Source organism: Miscanthus floridulus, chromosome 15 (genome assembly GCF_019320115.1).
Source record: "Miscanthus floridulus cultivar M001 chromosome 15, ASM1932011v1, whole genome shotgun sequence".
Classification (NCBI taxonomy): Eukaryota; Viridiplantae; Streptophyta; class Magnoliopsida; order Poales; family Poaceae; genus Miscanthus; species Miscanthus floridulus.
The window spans coordinates 31,803,492-31,811,889 of record NC_089594.1 but is presented as its reverse complement, the minus strand read 5'-3'; the positions used below and the strand labels follow the sequence as shown (position 1 = coordinate 31,811,889).

The 8,398-nt window shown below is 42.9% G+C and overlaps 1 long non-coding RNA gene across 3 annotated transcripts; it reads left to right on the top strand.

Annotated features, from left to right (window-relative positions):
• Positions 1-1,662: 1,662 nt before the first annotated feature.
• Positions 1,663-3,522, top strand: LOC136509470 (uncharacterized). Of its 3 annotated transcripts, none has more exons than XR_010772358.1 (5): positions 1,663-2,049; positions 2,138-2,784; positions 2,889-3,011; positions 3,090-3,160; positions 3,240-3,522. It is a non-coding gene; the product is annotated as an uncharacterized lncRNA (long non-coding RNA). The 3 variants fall into 3 exon arrangements; XR_010772359.1 differs by having other exon boundaries at positions 1,666-2,317; positions 2,584-2,784; XR_010772357.1 differs by having other exon boundaries at positions 1,671-2,784.
• Positions 3,523-8,398: the final 4,876 nt, after the last annotated feature.

The window sequence follows — 8,398 nt, the reverse complement described above, 5'->3', positions numbered from 1 at the left end:
CATACCCGCGAAGGGTCCGAATTACCCCCCGGGCGATTCTATCCGAATCACCTGGGGGCTTGGGGGCTACACCCGATGGGTGCGCTCGCGCGCACCCTCTAGCAAACCAAAATACCCTCTGGGTGATTCTATCCGAATCACTCGGGGCCTCGGGGGCTACACCCGTCAGGTGCGCTCGTGTGCATCCTCTGTCGAATCAAAACACCCCGGGCGATTCTATCCAAATCACTCAGGGGCTCGGGGGCTACACCTGTCGGGTATGCTCGCGCGCACCCTCTGGCAAGTCAAATCACCCCCGAGCGATTATATCCGAATCACCTAGGGGCTACTGTCGGGGACCGAATAATGGGGTACCCAAAGAGGAGCTAATAACCATCAAACGTTGATGCTTCCAAACAAACTAGAAAAACAACTACACTTCTTACCCAAACGACCGAAGGTTGGCTCCACCTCGCCCGACCCTCGAGGGCTGGACTCCGCCTCGCCCGACGTCTGGCGGCGGACTCTGCCTCGCCCGACGACTGAGGGCTGGCTCCGCCTCGCCCGACATCCGAGGGCAGGCTCCGCCTCGCCCGACGTCCGAGGGCTGGCTCCGCCTCGCCCGATGTCTAGGGCAGGCTCCGCCTCACGCGACGTCTAGGGGCTGGCCCCGCCTTGCCTGACGTCTAGGGGCACGCTCCGTCTCGCCCGACGTCCGAGGGCAGGCTCCGCCTCGCCCTACGTCTGGGGCAGGCTCCGCCTCGCCCGACGTTTGATGGCTCGCTCTGCCTCGCTCGACGTCTAGGGGCTGGGCTCCACCACGCCCGACGTCTAGGGCAGACTCCGCCTTGCCCGATGTCAGGGGGCAGACTCCGCCTCACCCGATGTCAATGCACTACTCCGTCATAACTACGTGTGCATATAAGGCGGGGCACTCAAGTCAACCGCAATACCGAGGACCATACCCTATACGCCTGTAGGAAAGTACCATCAGGATATGACCAAACGGGTGCTTTAAGCCCTTCTAGACATGTCAGAGCCAAACACACGAATCCTAATGGAAACATACGACAACCACTACGGTCCGGAGGAAACTCATGTCATCTACAGTACGAACGTGGGGCCTCTACGACGTCTGCTCCCCGCAGGATCGCGACTTGGCACCCTGTTGCATCGCGTCGCCGCCGGGGCGGGATGGGACGTGATCACTTGCTGAACGAAGCCAGAGCACGGTCCTATCAGGATCACCAAACGTGCTATCCCTAGCACCGTCTGCCATGTCAGCAGGGCAGGCTCAAAGGAAAAGGAAGACCTGACACCTTCGAAGGACCTTCTTTGCCTCTGGTTTTTCTTCTTTCTCCCATCTATAATCCCTACTCCCCCTTGATCTATAAAAGGGAGGGCAGGGCACCCCACTAAAAGGACGAATCAATTCAACACACCACCCATCACATAACACACAGCTAAGCAGCAACCAAGCTCTCAACGCTCTTTCAACCTTTTCATCAGAGACTTGGGACTTGTCCCTCTCTCGACCGTTTGTACCCCTACTACGAACCTTTCAGTGCTAATAACACGAGCAACAGTAAACTGGATGTAGGGACATTCTGCCCGAACCAGTATAAACTTTGTATCCTTTAGCACACCATTTGGGCCCAACACGCAACAAATACAAATTTACTAGTTGGTGTTTACTCGAAACACCGACAATATCCTTCTAAAAAATCAAGCACATCTATCCATTTGCAGGTACACATCCTAATTCTGTTCAATGCCAAACTTTTTGTTGTCTATCAAACTTAGAGGTAAGGAAATTGAAGGAATCAAGATAAGTCGTTTACTAAACCGAGGACCCAACCCTAACTTAAGCTAATTGGTTATTTGTATTTGGATCTGATCTAGTTACATTTGTGTACATGCATTATGCCTGCCAACTTTGACTACTTTCATAGATTAATTTGTGATTGAAACTAGGGATTAATTTTGTGTTCAGTTTTATCATAATGGAACCTATGCAAAATAATGAAGGTCGTTCACCATTTGCAGACTTGACAAACACCATCAATGGAGGTAATTGTTTATACACATGTCCATAGACGCTTTCACTTGTATTATTTGTGGTGATTAAGTAAATATCTATCAACTTATTTTCAAACAGCTAGTCAGACAACATCAAATTCACAAGCGTAAGTTGATGAATGTGTGCAGCGTAAAAGGGAAAGAGAAAAAGCATGACATGCAGCAGTGACTCAAGAAGAAAGGGATGAAAAAAATAAAAAACATAGAGAAAAATATCATCTGAGAAAGACGAAAACTACACTAGCTGCTGGGTCGAGAGGTCCGCTGCATTCTGATGTTCCTTTTCTGAATTCATTATTACCATTTTTTAGTTTATTTAATATATATTGATGTATATGTTCTAAATGTATATACATTGAGCTAAAAGTTTTGTGCAAATTAGGAAAAAATCTGATAGAATATAACTTTGCAAATTAAGAATTTTTTTTGTTGTGTATGAATGATACCACCTCTAAGAATATAACTTTGCAAATTAAGAATATAGTCACTGGTTCGCTTATTTGTTGTGTAATTATGTTGTACCAGTTGGAGTTGAATCAACCATGGAAAACACTGATGGCTATAAAGATAGTGATTGGCTACATTGAAACAACTCATACAAACCCATGCAGACGATTGATAAAGATAACACATGTACCATTTTGGTTTTTTATTCCTGATACTAATTATTTTTTCTTGTGTTTGTATGATGCTGAGGCCAAGGTTAATATCAGTGTTGAATGAAAGGTACTTGTTTAAGTGTGACAGATAGTAGTAGATTGAAAATTTTATCATTGGTTGATGGTATGAATTTTTTATTGTTCAATGCTAATTAATTATGTAACTCGTAGGTACAACTGCATCATAATAATCGTCAAACATACACATATTCCGTCACTTATGGGAATGGCGGCGAGCAGCATCAGAGTTGCGCATTTTAGCTACCCTCCATGTACAAATAAATAAAAGGAGAGGTACTGTATCACCGATGTCCTCATCTATTGACTAATTAAAGTTTCAGGTATTACATTTTTTTTGCTTGTGCATGATAGACGGAATGACCACTATTGATTTCAGCGAAATGGTACTCAGTCCTATTTGTAATCAGACGCATGTTTTCAAGGTGAAGTTCTTTTGGGGTAATTCAATGATTTAATTTATTGACTATAGCACTGATCTAAAAGTTTTTTTTTTGTTTATAGGCCTACGCAATCGTCTGCTTGTTGATGAAGTCAAACGTCGTCGAGTTCAAGAATTTGCCTAGGACACTGTGTTGCGTCTCATAGATTTAAAGAATTAAATAATATTGAGACTATTTGCATGCTTATGACATGCACTTTGAATATATGATGGACATGAATTTAGTTCAATATAATAGTCACTTTGTGCCTTTTTATTGGTCATAAAGATTCAAAATATGTGGATTGAGCAATGTTTGCTGACATATTTGATTGCTCCATTTAGTTTGTAATAAACAAAACAATGTTTTCCTAAACGGTAAACGGTCTTTATACGGTCTCCCTTCGTTTAGCATTTAGGTTGTTTACACGGTGTTTAAACAAAGTTAAACGGTTTTGTACTTTCAAAAAAAACATATAATTATATATGTGTATGTAAAAAATCAAGTATTCTAGCATTTATACATATTTATCTGAGTAAAAATCAATTATTTTAGTATGTATATATATTTATGCATGTGAAAGGAATCAAATATAGATATTTATGCATGTAACATATCAAGTGTACACATTTATAAATATAATAAACTTAAGTATATAAATTTATCCATACAAAACTGAACTAGATTTACCTTGTGTTCACCTAAACAGCCGTTTGAACAGATGTTTAGTTCGTTTAATATAGTTTATCTCCGTTCTGTTTAGGTTGTTTAGACCGTTTTTTCTCGTCAACCGTTTAATTTTCGTTTACCCCTAAACGAAATAGTTTACCACCGTTTACCGTTTAGTGACCGTTTAGGCGAACATAGAAGACTAATTTGATTGCCGACGTTATTATCTTATCGTACGATCCGTGTGTTTTTAGTACAAAATATTAGCTATCCCATAGCAACGCACAGACACGCTACCAAGTTCAAAATATATGTGGCTGATGTTTGTGTCGCATGTCTCCAGAAGACCATATGAACATCACCTAGAAAATCTCGCTCCTAAAATATCAAAAATAATTTTGCATTAGTAATCTTAGACTATTTTGAAATCACTATATCCATTTTTATGCTTTTTTCTCTCTCTCATACATTTGCAAACCCTATTCTACTCCTTATTCTTCTCCAGGTCCTTCCATATCCAGATTAGCCGATCGATACGCAGATGTATCTTTCTACGCCATTAGGTCGACTTTCTCGAGTGTGAAAAGATTGGGAGTTATTGGGGAGCCGTTTTTTTTCAATCTTGCAAGAAAATCAAGATTAACAGAGGGTCTTGAAAACTCTTGGAGATGCTTTGAGTGCTTCAACTTTTATATATAGTTTTGCAAATTTTCAATTGCAAAAAAGAAATTTAAAAAATAAAAAATAAATAAAGTCTAGGCATGACTCCTATAGCCCTGTACAAATTATCCGCTACCCAATACCTGAATCTGAACTACCCGAATCCATACTCAAACTATCCGTACCAGATCTACCTGAACCCATACTCAAACTATCCGTACTAGATCTACCCGATTACAATTTCGAATAGCGACTGTGGATACTCGAAATTAGTTTAGGAAATTCGGGTAACACGTCCGAATTACCTATATTACCCGATATCAGATTTCAGAGCCCATCAACCCACTACGACCCAGCTTCCAGTTCCCTCGATGCCTCGACCACCACGCCGCCGAACCCCCAAAATTGCCGATTCCGCCAAGGTCCCAGCGCCAGAACCCCTTCGCGCCGCCCCTCAGGGGCTCCGATAGCAAAACCTAGCCCTAGCTGCTCGGCGCCCGTCACCCCGCTGTAACACCCTAAAATTTGAATAAATTTAAATTGGCTAAATGGATTTATTTTTATTTATGTGAGCATTTAACATAGGCCAAATAATAAATTTATAAAAATAAAATCAATCTCTAAGTTAGATACATGCTTGAGCATTCATGCTGGTGCATACTTTTTATTGTGATGATTGGCTTTTATCCAAAAATTCAAAAGGAATTCAAATCTATTTGAAATTGTATTCAAAAGTTTGGAAAACTAAAAAGAAAAGGGATAAAACCTCACCTCTCTCACTCTCTCGGCTTTTGGCCCAGCACGTAGCCAGGCCCAGCTCGCCAAGCTGTGTAGGCCCGCTCCTCCTTCCTCCTTCTTGGGCTGAGACGGCCAGCCCAGCTCGGCCGGTCAGCCAGCGAGTGGCAAGGCCAGCCCGCCTCCTCGGAGTCGCTGACAGCGTGGGCCCGCACCCTTCTTCCTCCTCTGACTCGGTGACGAGCCAGACTCTATCCCGAACCAGACGACGATTCTTCGTGTGTGGTCGTTCGCGCCACCTGTCTCCCCTATAAAGTCCAAGAGCCCGCGTCCGCGATGCCCTTTGCAACCCTAAGCGAACCACCGCCTTCGCTCACACGCTCAAGGTCACAGCAAGCCTCAACCCTAGCCGCCATTGCCATTCTCCGCAGCTGCGCCGTCGGTTCCGCCGCTGCACCACTTCACCGTCGTCGTAAGCCAGCATACGGGCTTCGCGTTGCATCTGCGAGGCCGCATGTCCTCTCCATTCTCTTTTTCTTGCACCCGGTTGCTCACAGCGTGTCGACGACCTTTGCAGGGACACCATTGCCGCCGTTCGAAGCTGCGCGCTCGCCTCGGGTTCCCTCGGTCTCCATCTTCTAGCTAGGTAAGGTCATCTCGATCCCCGCTTTCATTTGGCACCGGTACTATCGAGTTTGGTACACAAAATCACCCAAGCCGATTACGCCGGCGAGCTCCCCACCGCCGGTAATGGCCGCCACTGCGCCGGAGTACTGTGCTGGCCGGCCAGCTCTCTCTTTTCCCCTTGGATCTGATCTCAGCCGTCCGATCTAGATCAGACGATCCATAATAGAAGATACCCCTTCGCGTGGCACTTTTGCTAAAGAGCCCCTATGGTTTTTAATAATAGAACCCGCAGTCCAAAGCGCATTCTAGGGAATACGTGTTCTCGTTTTGAAAATATATTTTCCAGTTTGCAGATTCAAATAGAAATTCCAATTAATTACAGTTTTGCCACTGCCTTTAATTGCTCATAACTTATTCGTTTTAACTCCAAATTGGACCGTTCAACTTGCGTTAGATTCGTCTTTTTGAGATCTATCTGTTCATATAATTTGTCATCATGTTTTTGAACTTTAAAATTCGAGTTTAGATTTAATCTATTTCTTTAATAGGAAAACTTGCTTTATCCATAACTTTTTCGTTATAGCTCCGTTTTTCGTGATCTTTGCGTCTGTGTGATCATAGCAACGTGTAGAATAGTTTTATAAACTTTTCAAAACTGTTTGTCTCTATTGGGGTACTGTTCTAATTAAATCTATTTGTTTGCCTCGTGTATGATTGGTCGGATGATTGTATGTTGCTGCTTGGTGTTGTTGATCGAGTTCAGACGGTGAGGTTTACGTTGGTGATCAAGAGAACTTGTACGACCAGCAAGACCAGCAAGACTTTCAGGAGAACTTTGATCAAGGCAAGTATAGCTAAGGACCTTCCTTATTGTCCTATTCATGATGCTCACTAAAATACATATGCATGTGTCTTCCTTGCTACCTATGGTAGGATTGCCTAGAGATTGAATACTCAGTTACCTTGAAAACATTGGGATATATGCATGGGTAGTATTTATGCTAGTGTAAGCAATGACAATGATCATGTGAATTGATTAATGGAATAAGCAATACATTAAAAGATGACTAAAAGGACTTATCCTTTGGCAAAAGCTGGGACAACCCATACAGCTATGAGGGCTACATGGCTCTGGCTCTAGTCGCTTAAGAAACCCTTTTCTAGCTGGTTAGAGGTCTGTGAGTTGGGTATAGGACAACCTTTGTCCTATTGAGCCTAGCTATGGAAGCGGCCTTTTATATTTTTGGAAGGGGGGTTTCTATATCCGATGACCCTGCGGCCCTGGCCGGTTAGGCAAGCTCTTAGGTGGCTTTATATGCTGTTGAGTGTTTGGACGTAATTAACCCATACATTTGAATGACATGACTCACAGTGAAAGTGTACAACCTCTGCAGAGTGTAAAACTATTATAACAGCCGTGCCCACGGATACGGGCGGCCCAGAAAACTAGGGGAATATACAAGTTCTTAATTGAAACATGATAATCGTTTATTTATGATACTTTATTGTTATTCATTATTCGATCACATTGGATCATTGTGACATGGGATCATTGCTACCTTGATGTTAATAAATGCTAAACTTGATGATGACTTAAATGCTAACCGCAGTAAACCAGTGTCAGCTATTTGAGCCTCATGAACCCTTAGTTATCTTGTTAAGTACGACATGTACTTATGCCTTGCTTTATCTTTTATGTTGGAAAATCCCAGATGGGTAACAGATCAAGATTGGATTGAAGATTACCGTGATGAGTAGTAGGCTTGGTGTCAACCAGTTGACGTCCCTGTTGGAGCTTCCACAAGATAGTTATTTAGTAGATATTATATCTATGTTTGAGACTATGTGTTGAGTATTTATTTGCTATGTAATAAACATTGTGTTGATACAATTCACAATTTGTCCACTTATGTGTGCGACCGTTCCTGGGGTGCACATAAGACTTTTATACATTCTCTTTTGTTCTTAAAATTGGGTGTGACAGATTGGTATCAGAGCACTGTTGACTGTAGGACGCAAGCCTAGTTAGAATGGTCGTTTTTAGTTTCCTCTGCTTCACTTGTTTCATGCTTTCCACCTCAATCTTGTTATTTGCTAAGTTTTGTGCTTCTTTTGTCTTATTCTATTATAAAATCAATTGATTCTATTCTAATTAATTTGAAACTTCTGTAGATGACACGTGACCGCAAGTCTGCCCGCTTGTACGTTGGATGCTTTCAACCACAGTGGGCGGTGTATGAGCCAATGGAGCCTAGAGAGGACGCCCAGAGGAAGAACTGGAAGAATGAGGTTGGAGAAGAGGTCCATTCTTCGTCAACTCCGATAGCTCAATCCCCAGCACATGTGGAGGCCATTGACTTGACCAATGATGATGAAGATGAAGTACTCTAGCCACTGCCTCGTATAGGTTGGACTGACAAGTTAAGCATTAAAAAGCATGATGACAATGCCTTCTACCATGACTTGCTGACAATTATGTTGGAGTGCTATTATCTAGACCTGCAAGCCACTCTGGAGTATCACACTATGGAGCACAGTCATCCTCTGATT